At 45.1% G+C, this 22,946-nt stretch overlaps 1 protein-coding gene across 9 annotated transcripts in view; it reads left to right on the plus strand.

The window, feature by feature from the left end:
* Positions 1–22,946, plus strand: part of enpp2 (ectonucleotide pyrophosphatase/phosphodiesterase 2) — a 221,093-nt gene that overhangs the window by 39,342 nt on the left and 158,805 nt on the right. The gene's annotated exons all lie outside the window — the stretch shown is intronic.

Raw genomic sequence — 22,946 nt, forward strand, 5'->3', positions numbered from 1 at the left:
TGTGTTTATTTTTGCCAGTAGTGTGCTGAATAGATGCAATGAATACTTTGAGAAGTTGATGAATGAAGAAAATGAGAGAGAAGGAAGAGTAGAAGAGGCAAGTGTGAAGGACCAGGAAGTGGCAATGATGAGCAAGGGGGGAATTAGAAAGGCCCTACAAAGGATGAAAAATGGAAAGGCAGTTGGTCCTGATGACATACTGGTGAAGGTATGGAAGCAATTTGGAGAGGTCACTGTGTAGTTTTTGACCAACTTTTTCAACAGAATACTTGCGGGCGAGAAAATGCCTCAAGAATGGAGGAAAGTGTGCTAGTTCCCATTTTTAAGAACAAAGAGGACTTGCAGAGCTGTGGGAACTATAGAAGAATAAAGGCGATGAGCCACACGATTAAGTTATGGGAAAGAGTAGTGGATGCTAGATTCAGGTCAGAAGTCAGTGTCTGCGAGCAACAGTATGGTTTCATGCCTAGAAAGAGTACCGCAGATGCATCATTTGCCTTGAGGATGCTAATTAGAAAGTACAGAGATGGTGAGAAGGAGCTAAATTGTGACTTTGTGGATCTAGAGAAAGAGTGCGTGCGTATGTCTGGTGTGGCGGAGAAATATGTTAGAATAGTACAAGAAGTGTATGGGGGCAGCAGAACTGGTGAGGTGTGCCGTAGGTGTGACAGAAGAATTTAAGGAGGAGGTGGGACTGCATCAGGGATCAGCTGTGAGCCCCTTCCTGTTTGCTGTGGGAATGGATATGCTGACAGAGGAGGGTAGACTGGAATTCCCTTGGACCATGATGTTTGCAGATGATATTGTGATATGCAGTGAAAGCAGGTAGTAGGTGTAGGAACAATTAGAAAGACCGAGGGATGCACTGGAAAGGAGAGGAATTAAGATTAGCAAAACTAAAACAGAATATATGTGCGTGATTGAGAGCGGTGTAGTGTGAGGCCACAGGGAGAAGAGATAGCGAGGGTGGACGACTTCAAATACTTGGGGTCAACAATCCAGAGCAATGGTGAGTGTGGTGAAGAAGTGAAGAAACGGGTCCAAGCAGGTTGGAACAAGTGGAGGAAAGGCTCTGGTGTGTTATGTGACAGAAGTGTGTCTGCTAGGATGAAGGGCAAAGTTTATAAAACAGTGGTGAGGTAGGCCACAATGTATGGGCTAGAGACGGTGGCACTGGAGAGGCGGAGATGCCAGAAATGAAGATGTTGAGGTTCTCACGAGGAGTGAGCAGGTTGGATAGGATTATAAATTAGGTCATAGAGGGACAGCCAAAGTTGGATGTTTTGGAGACAAGGTTCGAGAGAACAGACTTTGATGATTTGGACATGTCCATAGGTGAGAGAGTGAATATATTGATAGAAGGGTGCTGAGGATGGAGCTGCCAGGCAAAAGAGACAGACAGACAGACTTTCCGGAAGACATAACTTGCACACTTCTGCGTTCCACATCTTTCATTTCAACATAATTGTTTTTCAGTAATTGATTATTGTAATGTATTAAAGTAATCCCTTGCATTTTATAGGTCAACATTGAGCTATTACTCACCTGGACACCTGTAAAACAGAATCAGAATCATCATTATTTGGCCAAGTGTGTAAAAAAAACACCCAAAGAAATTTTCTCTGATAGACGGTGCTGGCCTGGTACAACATACAGAAGAAAGAAGAACAAAGCACCAAGAAAAAAGAACGAGAGACATTTCTATTTATAGGAACTATTCCTTGTAAAAGTCGTGAAAGATGTAAAATCTTCTTCGTCTAGAATAGGTACGAGATAAGTGTGTCAACGTCCCACATTGTGTAAAACTTGTACAGAGTCCCTTTGCCTGTTCGTAGTTCTTGTATTAGACCAGCGCAATGATAGTGCAATGACAGTTCTGCACAGGGAGCAGGTTAAAGTGACGAATTGTGAGATAGTCTACAAAATGAATTACTAACACTGTTATTGATTGGACCAGCAAAATGAGAGTGTCCCAACAATGGCACAAGGTAGAAAATAGTAAATTGGCTGATTAAGAATGTAATGACTTAATTGTCAGAGGGAAAAAAACTGTTTGAATGCCTGCTAGTTTTGGCTTGCATTGATCTGTAGCGCTTTCCCGACAAAAGGAGCTGGAAGAGCTTTTCGCCAGGATTTGGAGGGTCCGAAAGAATCCCGCCTCGGGGTTTGTCTTTTGGAACATTCCAGAATCCCGCATCACAAAATACCTGCATCATAATAACTCAAAAGTATGAAAAGAACCCCTCCTCGAGCCGTCACCTTATCGTAGTGGAGGGGTTTGTGTGTCTCGATAATCCAAGGAGCTAAATTGTCTGGGGCTTCATGCCCCTGGTAGGGTCACCCATGGCAAATAGGTCCTAGGTGAGGGACCAGACAAAGTACGACTCCAAAACCCCTATGATGACTACAAAAATTGGATCTTGGTTTCCCTTGCCCGGATGCGGGTCACCGGGGCCACTCTTTGGAGCCAGGCCTGGAGGTGGGGCTTGAAGGTGAGCACCTGGTGGCCGGTCCTGCACCCATGGGGATTGGCCGGGCACAGCCCGAAAGGGTAACATGGGTGCCCCTTCCTATTGGCTCACCACCTGTGAGAGGGGCCGTAGGGGTCGGGTGCAATGTGAGCTAGGCGGTGGCAAAAGTCGGGGACCTTGGCGATCTGATCCCCGGTTATAGAAAGTAGCTCTAGGGACATGGAATGTCACCTCTTTGACAGGGAAGGAGCCCGAGTTGGTGTGTGAGGTTGAGAAGTTCCGACTAAATATAGTCAATATATATATATATATATATATATATATATGTCCCGAGAGCTAGTTTCTGTAGTCGGGGATCACATCGCCAAGGTCCCCACTTTGGCCACCGCCCAGCTCATATCACACACCTGAACGGATTGTCGTCATCACTCTAACCACTATTGAGGACTTGCATGCAACGCGAACTAGATCCAGAGCAGGAGGATCCTTTTGGATCCTCCACATCCTGGCAACCAGCTCTTCCAGCTCCTTCCATCGGGAAAACGCTCCAGATCAATGGAAGTCTTAAGTAGCAGGCATTCAAAGTTTTTTCCTTCTGGCAATTAAGTCGTTAAATTCTTGATCAGAGAATCTACTATTTTTCTGAAACCTCAGATCTTTTCCTGGTTAGTCAGTACAGAATTCATACAGCACAAGCCTCAGATTTGGTCATTGTCTACTCGCCCATTCTCAGAACAGGAAAAGAGGTGGGGTTTAAATAGGGCAAACAGGAGTAAAACAGTACAGAACAGGACAATAACAGGCCACTCCCAGTGTGGCAGCCTTCAGCATGATGCTTCGGTGGTGGCTTTTGCTGTTGAACTATGGGTTGTTTTCACTGACATCACATTTTTTGCTGAATTACCCATACACAACTGTGCGCCGCCATTTAACCTCTCTGCCTAACGTGTTCCAGTGTTGTAGCCTGTGGAATCCTCTCCGTTACTGTTTACGTTTGTGTGTTTTTCGGGCTTCTCGGGACTCAAGTATACAAGAGAGGACTTGATAACCATCAGAGAGTCTTCCCCAGACTTCTTTTCAACAACTCTCACCAATTCGCTGAATCTTTTTGCCCAAGTTACCCATCATCGAGCTCTTCAAAGCCTCGCATCGATGGCGATGGAGAGGGACACGAGCTGGTACACAAGTTCGCCTGCGAAAGAGGCAACATCGATTAGGACTTCCGTCAATCAATCTCGCGAACCTAGGCTCCCTTGCCAAGAAAATGGATGCTTGCAGCTTTCTGATCAAGACTTGGAAAGACTTTGCTTTGTGGACGCGTCCCCGCTGCTGCCTTTACACTCACTGGCTTTCACCTTCATCGTGTGGACCATGTCGCGGCGCTAGCGTGAAAATCAAAAGGTGGTGAAATATGCTTTTATATCAATGAGAAATGGTGCACGGATGTTACACAGCTCAGCACACACTACAACCCGATTTTAGAGTCGTTTTTTAACTGTAAGCCATTTTATTCACCATGTGAGTTCGCATCTTTCATTCTCGTCAGTGTTTACATCCCGCCTAAAGCAAGCATGAATGAAGCACTTCTGATGCTCACCGAGCAGGTAAACGAGATTGGGGAAAAAACACCCTGATTCCCCGCTCATTATCTGAGGAGATTTTAACACAGCTAAACTTCACCACAAACTCCCTAAATATAAGCAACACGTGAAATGTCCGATGAGGGCAAGTAACACTCTAGACCACCAATTACACTTCTATTAAAAATGCATATTGTGCAACCCCCTGCGCACCCATTAGCTCCTCTGACCGCTGCTTGCTGTACTTAATACCTAGATGCAGGAAAGCACTTAAGTGTCTGACGCCTTGAGTAAAATCAGTTAAAAAGTGGACCAAAGAGACAAAATTAGAACTTTAAAGCTGATTTGACTGCACAGACTGGAGTGTCTTTGAAAATTCAGTGGGCAACCTAGATCAAATCATGGATATTGGCACCGTATATGGTGGTCTCTGTGAGGAGGTGTGTGTACCAACACAACACAACACAAACTTTCCAGACATTCAAGAACAATATGTTGTGGTTTTCAGCCACACTTGGGCAACTCCGCCAGGCTAAATAGATTGCATATTGTAGTGGGGACAGGGCCCTCAACAATTGCACAAGAAATCAGCTGACTATAAAGAAAAAAACTTTGCAAAAAGGGACTATGCTGTCTAACTGGAAAAACATCTCAGTGCTAATGACTCCAAATCAGTTTGGCACGGATTACAATCGCTCACTAATTATAAGCGATGTCCCGCACCCAGTAGAAAAGAAAGAGCGGGCTAGCTGACGACGTAAATATCTATTATTGGAGATTCGAAATAGACACTTCCACACCACGCGCCCACCAAGCCGCACCAAAAGCTACTCTTTCACTCCACCGTTTAATATCCATGGGCCCAGACCTTGTGTCCCGATCCTGCCTCAAAGTCTGCGCAAACCAACTTGCTCCACTGTCTTCACAAAGCTCTTCAACACGTCTCTACAACTGTGCGAAGTACCAACGTGGTTCAAACGCTCCACCCTCATACCGATCCCCAAAAAAGCAGCAGTCTCAGATCTTAGTAACTACAGGCCTGTTGTCTTGACATCTGTGGTCATGAAGTCCTTTGAACACCTTGTGCTGGACCAAGTCTAGAGCGTCACAAGTCCCCTGCTGGGCCCACTGCAGTTTGCCTATCGAGTTAACAGATCTGTGGATGATGCCGTCAACATGGGTCTGCACTTCATCCTTGAACATGTTGACAGTGAGGGTACCTTTGTGAGGATCCTGTACGTGGACTTCAGCTTTGTGTTTAACACCAGCATCCCTGAACTCCTCTCCTCCAAATTTCTCCAGCTCAGCGTCTTGCCTGCAATCGACCAGTGGATCTACAACTTCCTGACAGGCACGTGAGGCTGGGGGACTCCATGTCATCCAAGTGCACTATCAGCATCAGGGGACCCCAAGGCTGTGTCCTCTCCCCTCTGCTCTTCTCACTCTACATTCACGATTGCGCCTTGAAGCACGCAACTGTCAAACTCCTGAAGCTCACAGTTGACACCACAGTCATCGGTCTCATCAAAGAGGGCAACGAGTCTGCCTATCGGCAGGAAGTGGTAAGACTGGAGCTTTGGTGTAACCAACACAACCTGACATTGCACACTCTACAAACTGTAGGGATTATTGTAGACTTCAGGAGGCATCCTTCACTACATCTGCCCTGTGGCTGTCCAACTGTCTCGTGTCAACCATTGAAACCTTCAAGTTCTTAGGAATTAGATGCGAAGTTGGAGACAAACATCAACTCTATCCACAAAAAGCCTAGAAAAGGATGTACTTCTTGCACCTTCTGAGGTAGCACGGCCTGTCATAAGAGCTGATGGAACAGTTTTACACAGCGGTCATCCAATCAGTACTGTGTACCTCCATCACAGTCTGGTTTGGGGCTGCCACAAAAAAAGGACAAACTCAAACTGTAACGGGCAATCAAAATCGCTGAAGTGGTTGTCGGCACCACTCTACACACTATAGAAGACTTGCATGCAAACTTGGTCCAGAGTAGGCAGGATTCTTTCGAACCCTCCACATCCTGGCCACCTGCTCTTCCAGCTCCTTTCTTTGGGTAGGCGCTACCGATCAATGCACGTCAAAACTAGCCATCATTTAAAGGCTTTTCCCCTCTGGCATTGAAGTCATTAAATTATAGATCGGCGAACTACTATTTCTGCTTTGTGCCGTTGTTCAGACACACCGTCATATCCTCCTGGTCAATATCAGTATTAGTAATATATTCTGTAGATCAGGGGTGCCCAAACTTTTTTTTTTTTTTTTTTTTTTTACCACATGGTCTACTTTTCAAGCAGCCAGCCTCTCGCAATCAACCAGGGGTGGGGGGTAGGGGGCTGACGTCTTTTTTGATTTTTGAATGACCAGTGATGAAATAGAATGACCAAACCACAAAGATACCCACTACAAAAATGCAAAACGTATTTTAAAGTATATTTAGGATTCTTTATGTGTAAATGTGTATGTTTGTGTGATGCTGCCCGGCTTCAACCTCAATCGTCGTGTCGCCGAGCTAAGCTCACAAGCTTAATTGATACTGTTTTCAGAAGGCGATCATTACAGTTAAGATCCTTTTTTCACTTGAAAGATTCGAGAATTTTGTGAAATACTGGATTTGTTTATTCTTTTGTCTTTCTGCCATTGTCATCGAATTTTAAACAAATAATAAACATTTTGCTTTGCTTGTGGTGAACTAATATTCAGGTTTTACTTTATGAAAAAAAATGGAATAAATGGAATGTGCCTCGATATTAAAAAAAAAAATTATATTCCACCACCTTTCGTTTTTGGTGTTAGCATACAAGTGTGTGTGTTTCTTTCGGCTTGTCCCTTTCGGGGTCTCAGATGAACGCATATATATGTTTGGCACAATTTTTACGCCGGATGCCCTTCCTGACGCAACCCTTCTCAGGGAGTGGAGGCCCCAGTATTTTTTATAGTTAGGTTGTTGGAGCTAACGAAAATTGCTGCTTTGTGTGCTGAGCTCTGTAACGTCCGTGCACCATTCCTCGTTGATAGAAAAGCATATTCCACCGTCTTTCGTTTTCCATGTTAGCATACAAGTCAGTGCTCATCCTTCCTGATTTCTGTCAAATACAGTAAAAGATCAAGGGCACAATACTGCGCCTCTGACACAGTCCTGAGTCCCATGATGTGTGTATGCCATGTAGCCTAGTAGTCAGTCTGGGTATGATATGCTGTCGGCCGCGTCTTCAATAAATTCAGTTAGAAACATAATGTCGTCCACGTTGCCTATGTATGAGTAATGGAGCTCAGGGGTCGAAAATGGCCACTGTTCGAGGCAGCACAACGGATGACGTCACGTGAAAACAACCCATATTGTGGAAAAAGTGACTGCTGTGCAGCCAATTGGGATTTTAATTCATTCACTTTTCTCATTCTCAGCTTGTTTTTCGGCGGAATATCGGTGTGATACTTTCCATAAACAGTTCAAAAAATACCACGACAGATTTCACTACACTGGCAGATGAGGGAAACGGTCTTTGAAAATGACATTGTGAAAAAAAAAGTCTGCCTCACATTCCCTATGAAAGTGGTACGTTTTTGTCTTCTTTACTCCAGCATCCATACTCATGTTTGTTAAGGTTTCTTAAGCGAGAGCTTAAAATAGGGGGGAACTCACTGACTAGCATTTTTTCCTGTACTGTCGTTGTTTGCACATGCGCAGTGAGCAAAAGCTCAGAAAAATACGGCTGATGTGTTTTTTGTTTTTTTTTGTTCCGTGGCACGCTATCGCAATCCACCGAAACTGCCGACTAGTCGATTGCATTGAGCACCTCTGCTGTAGACTATCGGGTCGGGTAAGGGCACTCTAAATAAGCTTAACATAATGTGAAGCGTTGGCGCATTCTTAACTGTTTAAAGTGAAGAAGACTGCATCTTGCACATCTGTAACTGAATGTCTCATTTTCTTGTTAATTTGTTTGTTCTATATTCTTAATGTCATACCAGGGCGGCACCGACTACCGGAGACAAATTCCTTGTGTGTTGCTACACACTTGACCAATAAAGTTGATTCTGATTCTCCAGCGTATCCAGGGTCATCCCGAGGGTCTCCTCCTGGTGGGTTGTTGCTAGAATACCTCACAAGGGAGGCATCCGGGAGGAATCTAAATCAGATGCCCCAGCTACGTCATCTGGCTCAATTATTTTTTTTTTTGTTTGAAACCAAGTATGAGTTTGGCAGTATGTTTTGGAGGGTTGAAATGCCCACCCTTGTTTCATTTTCAACATTCCCATAGATAGCAGCAGATTTTTGTCAAGAATGTCTCAGTAGATTTCCCCAATCATTCTTCCCTCATTAAGTTTCCAGTTTACCAGGACCATCACCTGAAAAGCAGCACCACATCATGTTCCCACCGCCAAACTTCACTTTTGGAATGGTGTTTTTATGGTAATGTGCAGTGCCATTTCTCCTGTAAACATTGAGTGAATTATGGCATTCAAATAGTTCAATTTTTCTCACATCAGACAAAACTATATTTTCCCAGTATTTAACTGGCTTCTCCCAATGTTGCTCAGATAACATTTAAACAAGGTTTGTTTTTCAGCAATGTGATCCTGTGTGATGAGTGTACATACAAGCTATGGTGGCAGAGTGCATTACTCACTGTTTTACCTGTGACAACAGTACCTGCTAGTTCTTGGTCTATTTGAAGCACTCCATGGGTGATCTTTGACTCTTGGTCAACTCCTCTGATTATTCTTTGCACTCCTCTGCCAGGATTCCTGTTAGGAGCATCTGAACGAGGTGAACCTATGGTGGTATGATTTATTTTCCACTGAGATACTGTGGCCCCAAATGTGTTCACTGGAACATGCAGAAGCTTAGCTATGTGCCTGTTACCATCGTTATGATTTGCAACAAGTACTTTGTGATGGTCTTGGCACAGCACTTTGGGCTTACCCATCATGCAACCCATCTTCACTCACACACTGGAAGTAAGACCAATATGTCCGCCATCAATTAGGACCGAACCAGCTCATATTCATTTCCATTGCATGGGGCTGGATTTTTTTTTATTGATAGATGTAAGGCATAGATTTGGCTTTCCATGCTTGTTGCCTCTCCCTTCATGTCTTCAATACATATTCCTTATATCCTTTTCTCTTATTACAGACTGCTTAGGTTCTCATTTTATTTGATGTACTTTTTTTGTATGTATGGATTGGTCGTGTTGTTTCCAAAATCTGGCCGGGTTACTGGCACATCTGTACTGCTTCATTGTCTGGTTGCTCTGCCGGTCCTCCAATTTTGATTAATCATACACACATCTCTGGGGAATGCAGCCCTATGGGGGCACAAACCAGTGCAATCTGTAGGCCGGTCCCAAGCCCGGATAAATGCAGAGGGTTGCGTCAGGAAGGGCATCCGGCGTAAAAACTGTGCCAAACAAATATGAGCGTTCATCTAAAGAATCCCATACCGGATCGGTCGTGGCCCGGGTTAACAACGCCGCCCCCGGCACTGCTAACCTGCAGGGCGTCGGTGGAAATTCAGCTACTGTGGGTCGAAGACAAAGAAGAGGAGGAGGAAACCGGATCCAGCGTCAGAAGAAAAAGAGGAATGCACAGAGCCTACAACTGAGTGTAGGGACTTTGAATGTTGGGACTATGACAGGAAAAGCACAGGAGTTGGTTGACATGATGATTAGGAGAAAGGTTGATATTCTGTGCATCCAAGAGAGCAGGTGGAAAGGTAGTAAGGCTAGAAGTTTGGGAGCAGGGTTTAAATTATTCTACCACGGAGTAGATGGGAAGAGAAATGGAGTAGGGGTTATTTTAAAGGAAGAGCTAGCTAAGAATGTCTTGGAGGTGAAAAGAGTATCAGATCGAGTGATGAGACTAAAATTTGAAATTGAGGGTGTTATGTATAATGTGGTTAGCGGCTATGCACCACAGGTAGGATGTGACCTAGAGTTGAAAGAGAAATTCTGGAAGGAACTAGATGAAGTAGTTCTGACCATCCCAGACAGCGAGAGAGTTGTGATTGGTGCAGATTGTAATGGACATATTGGTAAAGGAAACAGGGGCGATGAAGAAGTGATGGGTAAGTACGGCATCCAGGAAAGGAACTTTGAAGGGCAGATGGTGGTGGACTTTGCAAAACGGATGGAGATGGCTGTAGTGAACACTTATTTCCAGAAGAGGGAGGAACATATAGTGACCTACAAGAGCGGAGGTAGAACCACGCAGGTAGATTATATTTTGTGCAGACGATGTAATCTGAAGGAGGTTACTGACTGTAAAGTAGTGGTAGGGGAGAGTGTGGCTCGACAGCATAGGATGGTAGTATGTAGGATGACTCTGGTGGTGGGTAGGAAGATTAAGAAGACAAAGGTAGAGCAGAGAACCATGTGGTGGAAGCTGAGAAAGGAAGAATGTTGTGCGGCCTTCCGGAAAGAGGTGAGACAGGCTCTCGATGGACAACCGAAGCTCCCGGAAGACTGGACGACGACAGCCAAGGTGATCAGAGAGACAGGCAGGAGAGTACTTGGTGTGTCATCTGGTAGGAAAGGGGAGAAGGAGACTTGGTGGTGGAACCCCAAAATACAGGGAGTCATACAAGGAAAGAGATTAGCGAAGAAGAAGTGGGATACTGAGAGGACTGAGGAGAGGCGAAAGGAGTACATCGAGATGCGACGTAGGGCAAAGGTAGAGGTGGCAAAGGCTAAACAAGAGGCATATGAAGACATGTACACCAGGTTGGACACGAAAGAAGGAGAAAAGGATCTCTACAGGTTGGGCAGACAGAGGGATAGAGATGGGAAGGATGTGCAGCAGGTCAGGGTGATTAAGGATAGAGATGGAAATGTGTTGACTGGTGCCGGTAGTGTACGAAATAGATGGAAAGAATACTTTGAGAAGTTGATGAATGAAGAAAATGAGAGAGAAGGAAGAGTTGAAGAGGCAAGAGTGAAGGACCAGGAAGTGGAAATGATTACTAAGGGGGAAGTCAGAAAGGCACTACAAAGGATGAAAAATGGGAAGGCAGTTGGTCCTGATGACATACCGGCAGAGGTATGGAAGCAATTTGGAGAGATGGCTGTGGAGTTTTTGACCAACTTATTCAACAGAATACTAGCGGGCGAAAAGATGCCTGAAGAATGGAGGAAAAGTGTTCTAGTTCCCATTTTTAAAAACAAAGGGGATGTTCAGAGCTGTGGGAACTATAGAGGAATAAAGTTGATGAGCCACACAATGAAGTTATGGGAAAGAGTAGTGGAGGCTAGACTCAGGACAGAAGTAAGTATCTGCGAGCAACAGTATGGTTTCATGCCTAGAAAGAGTACCACAGATGCATTATTTGCCTTGAGGATGCTCGTGGAAAAGTACAGAGAAGGTCAGAAGGAGCTACATTGTATCTTTGTGGATCTAGAGAAAGCCTATGACAGAGTACCAAGAGAGGAACTGTGGTACTGCATGCGTAAGTCTGGTGTGGCAGAGAAGTATGTTAAAATAGTACAGGACATGTATGATGGCAGCAGAACAATGGTGAGGTGTGCCTTAGGTGTGACAGAGGAATTTAAGGTGGAGGTGGGACTGCATCAGGGATCAGCTCTGAGCCCCTTCCTGTTTGCAGTGGTAATGGATAGGCTGACAGATGAGGTTAGACTGGAATCCCCTTGGACCATGATGTTCGCAGATGATATTGTCATATGCAGTGAAAGCAGGGAGCATGCAGAGGAACAATTGGAAAGATGGAGACATGCACTGGAAAGGAGAGGAATGAAGATTAGCCGAAGTAAAACAGAATATATGTGCGTGAATGAGAAAAGTAGAGGGGGAAGAGTGAGGCTACAGGGAGAAGAGATAGCGAGGGTGGACGACTTCAAATACTTGGGGTCAACAATACAGAGCAATGGAGAGTGTGGTCAGGAAGTGAAGAAACGGGTCCAAGCAGGTTGGAACAGCTGGCGGAAGGTGTCTGGTGTGTTATGTGACAGAAGAGTCTCTGCTAGGATGAAGGGCAAAGTTTACAAAACAGTGGTGAGGCCGGCCATGATGTACGGATTAGAGACGGTGGGACTGAAGAAACAACAGGAATCTGAACTGGAGGTGGCAGAAATGAAGATGTTGAGGTTCTCGCTCGGAGTGACCAGGTTGGATAGGATTAGAAATGAGCTCATTCGAGGGACAGCCAAAGCTGGATGTTTTGGAGACAAGATTCGAGAGAGCAGACTTCGATGGTTTGGACATGTTCAGAGGCGAGAGAGTGAGTATATTGGTAGAAGGATGCTGAGGATGGAGCTCCCAGGCAAAAGAGCGAGAGGAAGACCAAAGAGAAGGTTTATGGATGTGGTGAGGGAAGACATGAGGGCAGTTGGGGTTAGAGAGGAAGATGCAGGAGATAGGCTAAGATGGCAAAAGATGACACGCTGTGGCGACCCCTAACGGGACAAGCCGAAAGGAAAAGAAGAAGAAGATACACACATCTCTGGGGGGAGGGAAGTTTCGGGCATGGGAAGGACACTAGGCCAGATGTTCCAAGACTTTAGCCTGCTCTCTGGCCTGCTATACCTTTCCCCTGTGGATGGGTGGATGGGTTCCAACCCACTCTCCCCTCTCTTGGGGTCCTCTCCTGTCCTTGCTCATGACAGGTAGTTAACTTGGGCTCACTTTTGGCGGGCTCCGACAGTTTTCTGGAGGCAGCTGGCTCCTGTTTGGGCCCTGTTGTTGGCTGGGGCCCTCATCTATAATGAAAAAAACAAATATTTGAACACCCCCCTGCATTGAAAGTTCTCCCACTTAGAAGTCATGGAGGGGTCTGCAATGGCCATTGGCAAATTAAGACGTGCCCTGACATGTGCTGAATTGAACAGGGGAACATTCCGTGCCATGCATGATTTCAAACCATGACGTCTTAGTGTATTAACAACAGTCATCTTGAAAAAGGTGGTCCCAGTTCTTTTCAGGTCATTGACCAAGTCCTGTCGTGTAGTCCTGGGCTGATTCCTGAGATTGACCGTCATGTTTAGCTTCTTCCATTTTCTAATGATTGCTCCAACAGTGGACCTTTTTCACCAAGCTGCTTGGCGATTTCTCTGCAGCCATTTCAAGCTGTGTGGAGTTGTCCAATTTTGTCTCTGGTCTCTTTGGACAGCTCGTTGGTCTTGGCAATGTGAAAAGTTTGAGTCTTACTGATTGTATGGTGTGGACAGATGTCTTTATGAAGCTAACGACCTCACACAGGTGCATCTGATTCAGGATAATACATGGAGTGGAGGTGGACATTTAAAGGCGGACTAACAGGTCTTTGAGGGTCAGAATTCTCGCTGATAGACAGGTGTTCAACTAATTATTTTCAGATGTATCACACAAATAAATCGTTAAAACATCATTCATTGTGATTTCTGGATTGTTCTCTTCAGATTATCTCTCACAGTAGACATGCACAGACGATGAAAATTCCTGACCCCTCCATGTTTTCTAAGTGGGAGAACTTGCAATATAGCAATGTGTTCAAATACTTATTTTCTTCACTTTATGAGGGTGGTGGGGGCAGTGGTGACAGTGGGGCAGCTAGGTAGAGGCTTAGTGGCGATTGGGGGATGTGGTCCGGTTCCCGTACGCCTCCCTTTGGGACTGGATGGGGCACTTCAGGTGTTTGGACCCGATGCGTGTTCAGGAATTGAGGAAGATATGACCAATGAGGAAGATATGACCAATGATTAGACAAGTAAATGGATTTTTTACAAAGGAATGTGCAATACAGACGTCCGGGTCTTATCTAGGTATCTGCCGCACACAAGGCGTGTGTCTTCTGGCAGGATAGCCCAAGAAGAAGACAATATCTGCCCGGTAACACAAGATTTTTATATATTTGGGTCCAGGGTAAAAGTGGCTGCCCCCCTGCAGTCTGGTCTTGGGCCGGTGGTAACTTTCCGTTCCTTTTCTGGTGTCGTTCGTCTCCACGGCAACGCCTGGGAGAGGAGGCTGCCACCAGCCGCCTTTCTGCATACAAAGATCAAGGACAGCCACCTCGGTCCACAACACATCCTTGTCTGATTAGCAACTGGACAACACTTTATCTGTTTTTTAAATGTATAAGGTCATATTTAAGCAAATAATAAAAGTGCAATAAAAGTAAAAAAGTCTTCATTCCCTCTCTTGAAACAAAACAAAAACAAATGTGAAAATCCCAAAAGTAACACTTGAAAAAAATATGGAAAACATAAAACCCTCTCTAATCGTCCAAACATACCTTTTAACAAGTGTGTAGTGGCATGATTCAGAACACTCATAAGCTTTAAACCTGCAGGACAGTACGAGACAACTCAAAAACAGAAAAACATTTCTAAAAAAAGTAATATCACGCAAAAAGTATCAGTAGAACAGAAGGGCAAGGGCAATGCAATCACGGGGCATGTCATCATCATGACAATCAGGAAGCGATGGAAGTTTACTTTCAGGGGGAGCGATAGCAACAATACAATCATCTTGAGGAGTGTGTCGGGGCGGGGGTCTAATGAGGACATAATTACTGGGGCCATCAGCTGAGGCACCAGTTGTCTTCTCAATCAGATGGGTTAAAAGAAACGAATACAAGGAATGCAACAGCATCCACAGAGTCTGAGAATAGAGGTGAAAACAGCCAGAGAGATGAAGATTGATGAAATGACACCCTTCCATTTACCACACACATTCATCCAGTTATCCCACATAGATGTGTCAACACCAGAGTATTCTTTCATTTTCTTTCTAAGGGTTCTAAGTCCATCTACAGCCTTAGTGAGGCATCCGCCAGGTTGGGTGTGATTCGGCAAACTCCTCCTTTCTCGGCCAACAGTGCATCTAATGAGATTCTATTTTGGAAAGCCACAACAGATGTAGCCTCAAGTTGCTCATGTACAGCTTCAAGTCCTTCTAGGATGAAATTCCCCAAATGTTGCACATTATAATGTATGTAATTGATATGGTCAACATTTTCGTTCGGAGTCACGGGGAAAAGAGCAGAAATTACAGGTATATTTTAAAAAACCGGTAACTACCTGATGAGCCAGTTTATACTCATCTGGGACACCATGGGGGACGCCAATAGCGTCAATGTAGGTGGGGTCGTCAGCACCGAGCCAGGTAGGTTTGGACCTACGTGAATGGTATAATAGGCCAAGGGCTTCCTTGAAGTGTTCAGAAGCAACCGCCAGATCATCTAGGGTGACAAGAACAACGGAAATGGGCAAAAGTAAATTTACTAATGCACATCTGCTCGTACTGTTGCGCGGGGGGCGGTCAAAGAGACTGTTCCCTCCTCACCACCACCACTCGTCAGCACAGCTGAGTGGTTGAAAGAAGGGTGTTTCCTGGGTCTCTGCACACTGATCATCAGATATATTGCCAATTGAAGCACAATGACTTTTAAGGAAAATATAGGTGAAGTTTTGGCACGCCACAGGACGATTAAACACAGGTTTGTTCTTTTGAGCTGGTGTTACCGGGTGGGCAATATCCCAAATGTTGTATTCATTTTTAGTCATAATTTTTCACAAGATCTAGAACACAGGTGGAGTTGACAGAAGACGAACCAACACATAACAAAGGTCTCGGTCCTATGCATACAACACAGTCACTCGGGGTATTATTAGCCACTTGTTCTGCCATTATTGTTTACTGCACTAATGCCTGTCAAAACTCTATACTCATCAAAAGATAGGGCTTTGTTTATAATACAACTCTTCTCTGCAATAAATATTTTCCGGGTGGGTTGTGCTAACAGCTGGCACTAATGTGGGTGTCGGTGTGGGGTATTTTTGAGCGATTTCCCAGATAAAAATACCAAAAACAACAATAACACCAATAACAAGAATGCCATAAATTCCTGCTCTCCCTCTCTTGGTCCGAAAAGCAATCGGACCATCTGTAGGAATCATGGTTAACAATTAAACAACAACAAACAATAAAATGAAAGTGCAATTAAGAGTCTGTAGCAGGGCGAAGCATAGAATAATGAAACCACTTAGTTCCTTTTCCCTCCAAGCGGAGGGCTTTTGATGTACAAGCAGTCACCTTGTGTGGGACAGACCAACAGGGTTCTGACCACTTACGAGAGAGTCGTTTCAGGTAGACAGATGACCACTCAGGAAGATCAAGTGCAGGAAGTGGTAATGGAAGAGTGTCCTGGATCTGGAAGGAGAAATTAGAAGCAAAAGAATACATTTGTGTCCAAAACAGTTTATGAGAAAACTTGGAAGAGACAACGCCCTCCTCCAGCGGTTGGAGTGAGGAGGATGGGCCAGGCATCAGACGACCTGTAAGAAGTTTGGAAGGAGAGAAACCAGTCGAGCAAGACACAATTTGTCTCACAGACGTTAGAGCAAGGGGGAGAGCCTGAACCCAGTTCATCCCGGAAGAGGTACATATTTTAGCCGTTTTTTCCTTCAACGTGCGATTCATACATTCAACTGAACCTTGACTAGGGGGGTGATAAACATAACCAAACTTGTGCGTTAACTCTAACCACTTGTCTACAATAGCTAGGTGTGTGGATGTGAAATGTGTACCGTTGTCCGAGCGAATGAGAGCGGGGAAACCGTGCGTTGGAATCCAGTGGTTCACCAAAGATTTCATTATCCACATGGCTTCTTCGCGGCTTCAGGCCATCCGGAAAAGGTGTCAACAAAAATAAGAAGGTAGCGTTTACCTTGAACAGGAGTGATCATGTATGTGAAATCCATGACCAGTTCTGCACCGGGCCAGGTGGGTATATTACAGTCACGACACTGGGCGTGACACAAGTCAGACATTTTAGGGTGCCACCACATGCGAATTTTGGTTAGCATGGCTATGGGGCCAATATGAGCCAAAGAGTGAGATTTGGTCAAATTATCTTTTGTTCAGTAAAGACGTTGGGCTGTATTATAACCAATTCACGAAGAGACGGATGATCGGGCAGGTCAGGAGAGTATTTGTCAGATAATTGGACAAGCATCTGTGGACATAGCCCGCACCCTGCTTGGCAGCCAAGTCGGCAGCATTATTGCTGAGGGGTGTGGTTGAAGTGGATTTGGAGCGGCCAGGGACCTTGAAGATATCCACCGCCAAAGGTTTGGCCAGGGCTTTGTCTAATCGTTGGATCAGTGTCAAATGTGCAATAGGGGTACCTTTGGCTGTTTTAAAGTCATTCCGTTTCCATGCAGACAGGTCCAACACAGCAGCCAAGACAGTGTAAGATGAGTCAGAATAGACAGTGACAGATTGTCCGACCGCCAGTTCCAGTGCGAGACAGAGTGAGAGCACTTCCGTTGCCTGGGCTGAGGGATCAGATGTTAGTATGGAAGAGGAAACAGTTAAAAATTCACCTGAGGGCTACTGCTCCACTACAGCAGCCGGTGCAGTCAAAGAGCCATTCGGCTTACGGTAACAGCAACCATCAGTGAACAGAACCCTGCCGTTAGTCAGAGGTTGGACAGAAAGATCAGCAGTTTAGTTAGAGACAAACACAACTCTCACGAGGTAATCAACGTGCATCAGGAGTTTACATTCGTCTGGGAGTTTTAGATCCGACAACAATGATTTCAAACATTGATTAAAGATTCCAGGTGAATTTTTGAAGCTTTGTGGCAACCTGCTGTATTGCAAATTGTGTCCCTGATATTTGAATGCACACAAGTGTCTACACTCAGGTGCGAGTGGGACACAGAAGAATGCAATGCCAAATCAGTTGCTGTGAAGTATTTCAAATCATGTGTGATGGTCGACAACATTCTGTGGGGTCTGGTTGAGGTATCAGTTGTGTGGTCGTTACATCATTAACGACTCTCAAATCATACGCCATACGATAACTGTTACCATCTGCTTTTAAAACTAGCCTGAGTGGCGTACACCACGAGGAATTTGGATATTTCTAGGACTCCAGAATTCCACAGGCAAGTGAGAGTGTCCTCCTTCCCCTGGTTAGCAGCCATGGGCCAAAGATATTGAGGTCTGTAAACATGAGATCCTGGAAAAACAGTGATTTTATTGTCTGGTGTCTTTGTTCAATGTCCAACATCAAAGGTCCACAGGACAAAACTAATTTAGGCAGTTTGTTTAACATTGACTCGGCGTCGTCATGGTCAGAGTAGTCACGTCCGTGTTCTCTAGTTAGGGTCTGGTGTTCTAAAATGGTATATTAGTTGTCCTAGGTGCGTCAGGAACAATGATGCAGTTTTCACCTGCAGATTTGGAGATCTGTACGTTAGGGAGTGGTATGTCCTCCCAGTCAGTCGTTTCACCATAGGTCCCAGCTGCCGGGCCTCGTGTCCTGGAGACAGAGCGAGTAAAATGTGGGGTACTAACTCTTCCTGCATTTTGAATCATGTCATTTGATCTGGTGTAAGAGAGCAGGATGCCGCTACACCCTCTCTTGCTGCGTATGTATGTGTGGGTGTCATGTCCCAAGCATAAACCTTGTATGCATGCAAAGTTTTCAATGTATACTAAATCATGGTTGCGGTCGTAATATAGTGTGCAATGATATGGATCTAGTGGAGGCAGGTAAGCCCTAAGAGTGTTTAACCAGGACTTCCACAACAGAAATTGATGTATGAGACCTGACTTGAGGTGGTTCTAGTTGAAGTCGGGCCCAATAAATGTCCACAGTTGGAGTTGGTTCACTCTCAGGTGTCATAAGCCATTGTCCAGAGTCGAAGACGGTGTCAGCTGCCGGCATTGTAAACGAATGGTGGAAGGTCTGTCCAGCCTAGATTGTCGGGAGGGGTTGAGTCCATTGCAGGGCCTGTTGAGTCCCTGAGAAGCCCATCAATTGCACAGTGTGTTGTGACAATAAAGTGTCGGGGAGCGAGATGTTGAATGTGGAGTGTGTTGCCCCTGTGTGAACGAGAGTGTTTACATTTCGCCCCACAACAGAGATGGGGATCATGGCACCTGCATTGCCGGACCCCTGGCTTCCCGGGCACCCCAAGTGGTACTGTCCAACCTGCTGGTGTCCATCCTGCTGCCAAAGCTGCAATTTCTGCCTCTGCCTTGGCCCCCTCGGTTCTTGGACCACCCACTGCGCCCTTCCATTTGATATTGAGGTGGAGGAGCTGTAAGACAGACTTTAATCCAGTGATCGGGAGAACCACAACCAAAACATCCTTGATTATGTTGATGTTGCACTCTCCCCCGGCCCCTCCACGCCTTCCTGCGTTGCCACCGCTATGACCCCGGAACTTACCTGCCTGTCTCGGTGGTTTTGCCTGCCAAAAAAGTACGTCTGGTGTGGTTTTGGACCGTTACGTCTTGCCTGTGCTACTTGTAATTTAAGAAGTTGTTTTTTTGGAGTTGAGTAATTTCATTATCCTCACATTGTTGTTGGCTTAAATACATTTTGAGGTGATGCAAAAAGTGTGGTCTACATCTAGGCTCATCTCCGGACAGGAGGTCAGGGTCAGCTTTAAGAATGATCTGTACTAGTTCAGGGAGACCTGCCAGGATCACAGTCCTGAGCATAGCCTCCTCCTAACCAGACTGTCCAGGGTAACGTCCAGTCGATTCAGTCCAAAGTTTAGTACAGATGGTCAAATGCTCAAGTGGGTTGTTTAACATAGGGAAAAGAAGTGGGTGCGGAACCTCTCTCTGATAGCTCCGGCCAGACGCTCGAAGTGTGCTCTCAATATGGTTCCATTGGGTACGTTAAGCATACCTGCAGTTGTCTCGATTTCTCGTTGTTCAATACGAGTGGATGATCTAGATGCTGCTTGTCTCCAGTCTCCCATGCAGAGTGTATACACCTGTAAAGTTTCCACAAAACTAGATAGCCATGCATTACCACCAGAAGAGAGACGAGGCAAGCGAGCAGGACAATCAACATCTTTGAGATCAAACATGTATATTGGACCTGCTGAAGCCTCTATCATAGACATCATTGTAAAGAAAAGCAAATTTATTTGTATCGCGCATTTCATACACAAGGTAACTCAATGTGCTTAACATGATTAAAGGCATTCGAAATCAAAGAAAAAAAAAACATTTAAAATGGGATAAAAACAATAAAAATGACAATAATAAAAAAAGACAAAACCGCATACAGTGAAAGTATTATGATCAAAAAGTGGATATATTCTAAAAAGCATGAGAAAAAAGAGTTTTCAACCTTGTAGTGTTTTGTTTGCTTGTTATATAATATAATAATATAATATCCATCCATTTTCTTTACCGCTTATCTTTATAAGGGTTGCAGGGAGTGCTGGAGCCAATCCCAGCTTTCACCGGGCAGGAGGCGGGGTACACCACCACCCTGCCAGCCAATCGGAGGGCACAGATACACTCACAATCACACCTTGGGGCAACCTTGAGTGGCCAACTAATGTTGCATGTTTTGGGATGTAGGAGGAAACCGGAGTGCCCGGAGGAAACCCTCACAGGCACGGGAAGAACATGCAAACTCCACACAGGCGGGTCGGGGATTGAACCTGGGACCTCAGAACTGTGAGGCCAACGCTTTACCAGCTGCGCCACCGTGCTGTCATAATATAATATACAATAATAATAATAATATAATAGTCATCGTCTTATTTCCGATGCGAGAGGACGCTTCACATCAAATGTTGGTCATTTGTTCACTGCCTCTCGCTTCCTCTTTGTGTGTGTGTGTGTGTGTGTGTGTGTGGTCTATGTGTGATTCAGGGCGTGTGTGTGTGTGTGTGCGTGTTCAACGTGCCTCCTTCCTCATTGTTGCAGTCCTTCACTTGCGTCCACATCTCAAATACACCTTTTTTCACTTACTTTACCTTAACCCTCCCTTTGACTTACCATTACCATTTTTCTTCAACGTTGGCATCGCCGTCACCGTCACCATTATTAATTGCGCAGTGCGCCTTTCTTTGTTCACCTCTTTAAATTCCCTTGTCTAAACCCTTGTCTAATCGGTTCCTTACGTCATTCATAGTCTTTTACATTTATATTTATATTATATTGTCTGTCAATTTCCTATAACTTCGTCAGTTTGTCCTAATTGCGAATTTTACCCAAATTGTGCTTTTGCCATTATTGTAATGTGCGCTTGCTTTCTTTATTTTGTTTCTTAGGCATCATTTGCCACTCAATTTCAATGTACATTTCATCTTTAGTTGGATTATATTAACCACATTCATGATCAAATTCACCATCCATGGTTATTTATTTAATTTAGTGGTCACTCTCTTCGAATAAACCCAACCGAATTCCTATCGCGCAACAAATTAGCCTATACTATTCGTTTTTTTCGTACGCCACCTTGCGATGTCCCAGGCTCAAACCTACGGCAAACTCTTTGTTTTTAAGGGATCCCATCCCCCTTAGGTGTAACTGGTAAACCTCACAGTGCAATTGTACGTCTAAAATATACGTCAGCTACGACGGGATATACAACTTCTCTTTATCTCTTATTCTCTTTATCTCTCTCTTATTCTCAATAACTCATATGAGGCATGAGCAATCTGATACCAATGAGTTCTCAAATTTATGCAGTTCAATTTGCAGAATTCGACAGTAACAGGCATCTGCTTACCTTTTGGTTTTGGTCGCGACCTGGAGAAGTCAGAAGTACAGACGACCACCCTTGACTTGTCCGAATAACACTCCTGTGTTTCTCATATGTCTCTCTTTATCTCATCTGTTGATGGCCAACGCTCATCTACCTCCCCCGACCTACGTTCGGGGTCACCAAATTGTAGGGATTTGCGAGGTTGGACCCTACGCATGTTCGAGTGAGATATGGCCAATGATTCGACGAGTAAATGGATTTATTACAAAGGAATGTGCAATACAGACGTCCGGGTCTTTTCTAGGCATCTGCCGCACACGAGACGTTTGTCTTCTGGCAGGATAGCCCAAGAAGAAGACAAAAGCTGCCCGGTAAACCCCCCCCCCCCATCCTCTCCGCAATCTGGTCCTGAGCCAGGAGGGTAACTTTCCGCTCCTTTTCTGGTGTCGTTCGTCACCACAGCAACGCTTGGGAGAGGAGGCTGCCACCAGCCGGCTTTCTGCGTACAAAGATCAAGAACAGCCACATTACTCCACAACACATCCTTGTCTGATTAGCAAATGGACAACACTTTATGTGTTGATTAAATTTATAAGGTCATATTTAAGCAAATAATAAATGTGCAATCAAAATAAAATAGTCTTCACTGTATATATATCTGTCTCTAGTTACAAAGGAAAATTCAGGATACGAAAGGATAGAAATGGGTCCTGGATTTGCAGCCCCCAAATTCCACCGAACGTAAACATCCTGTATCTTGGTTTGTGTGGCGTGATGGAACTGCTCTCCCATTGGTTATTGCTGCTGTATCTTCCTGCCATAATTCTGTAACGGGAGACCTTCAAATTCTTGGGAATTACAGTCTCAGAGGAACTGAAGTGGGGGGTGAACATCAACTCCATTTTCAAAAAAAGCCCAGCAAAGGCTGTAGTTCTTGCAGCTTTTGAGAAAGTAGAGCCTGCCCAAGAGCTGCTGAGACAATTGTACACAGCGGTTATCCAGTCAGTACTGTGTACCTCTATAACAGTCTGGTTTGCGGCTGCCACAAAAAAGGACAAACTCAGACTGCAACGGACAATCACAACCACTGGACCGATTGTCAGCACCATGCTACCCACTCTTGAGGACCTGTACGCAACGTGAACCAGGTCCAGAGCAGGCAGGATCCTTTCGGATCCTCCACATCCTGGCAACCACCTTTTCCAGCTCTTTCCGTTGGGAAAGCGCTACAGATCAATCCATCCAATTTCTTTTCCTGCTTATCCTCACGAGGGTCGCGGGGAATCCTGGAGCCTATCCCAGCTGTCAACGGGCAGGAGGCGGGGTACACCCTGAACTGGCTGCCAGCCAATCGCAGGGCACATCGAGACAAACAGACGCACTCACAATCACACCTAGGGGCAACTTTGAGTGTCT

Source organism: Syngnathoides biaculeatus, chromosome 5, assembly GCF_019802595.1.
Source record: "Syngnathoides biaculeatus isolate LvHL_M chromosome 5, ASM1980259v1, whole genome shotgun sequence".
Lineage (NCBI taxonomy): Eukaryota > Metazoa > Chordata > Actinopteri > Syngnathiformes > Syngnathidae > Syngnathoides > Syngnathoides biaculeatus.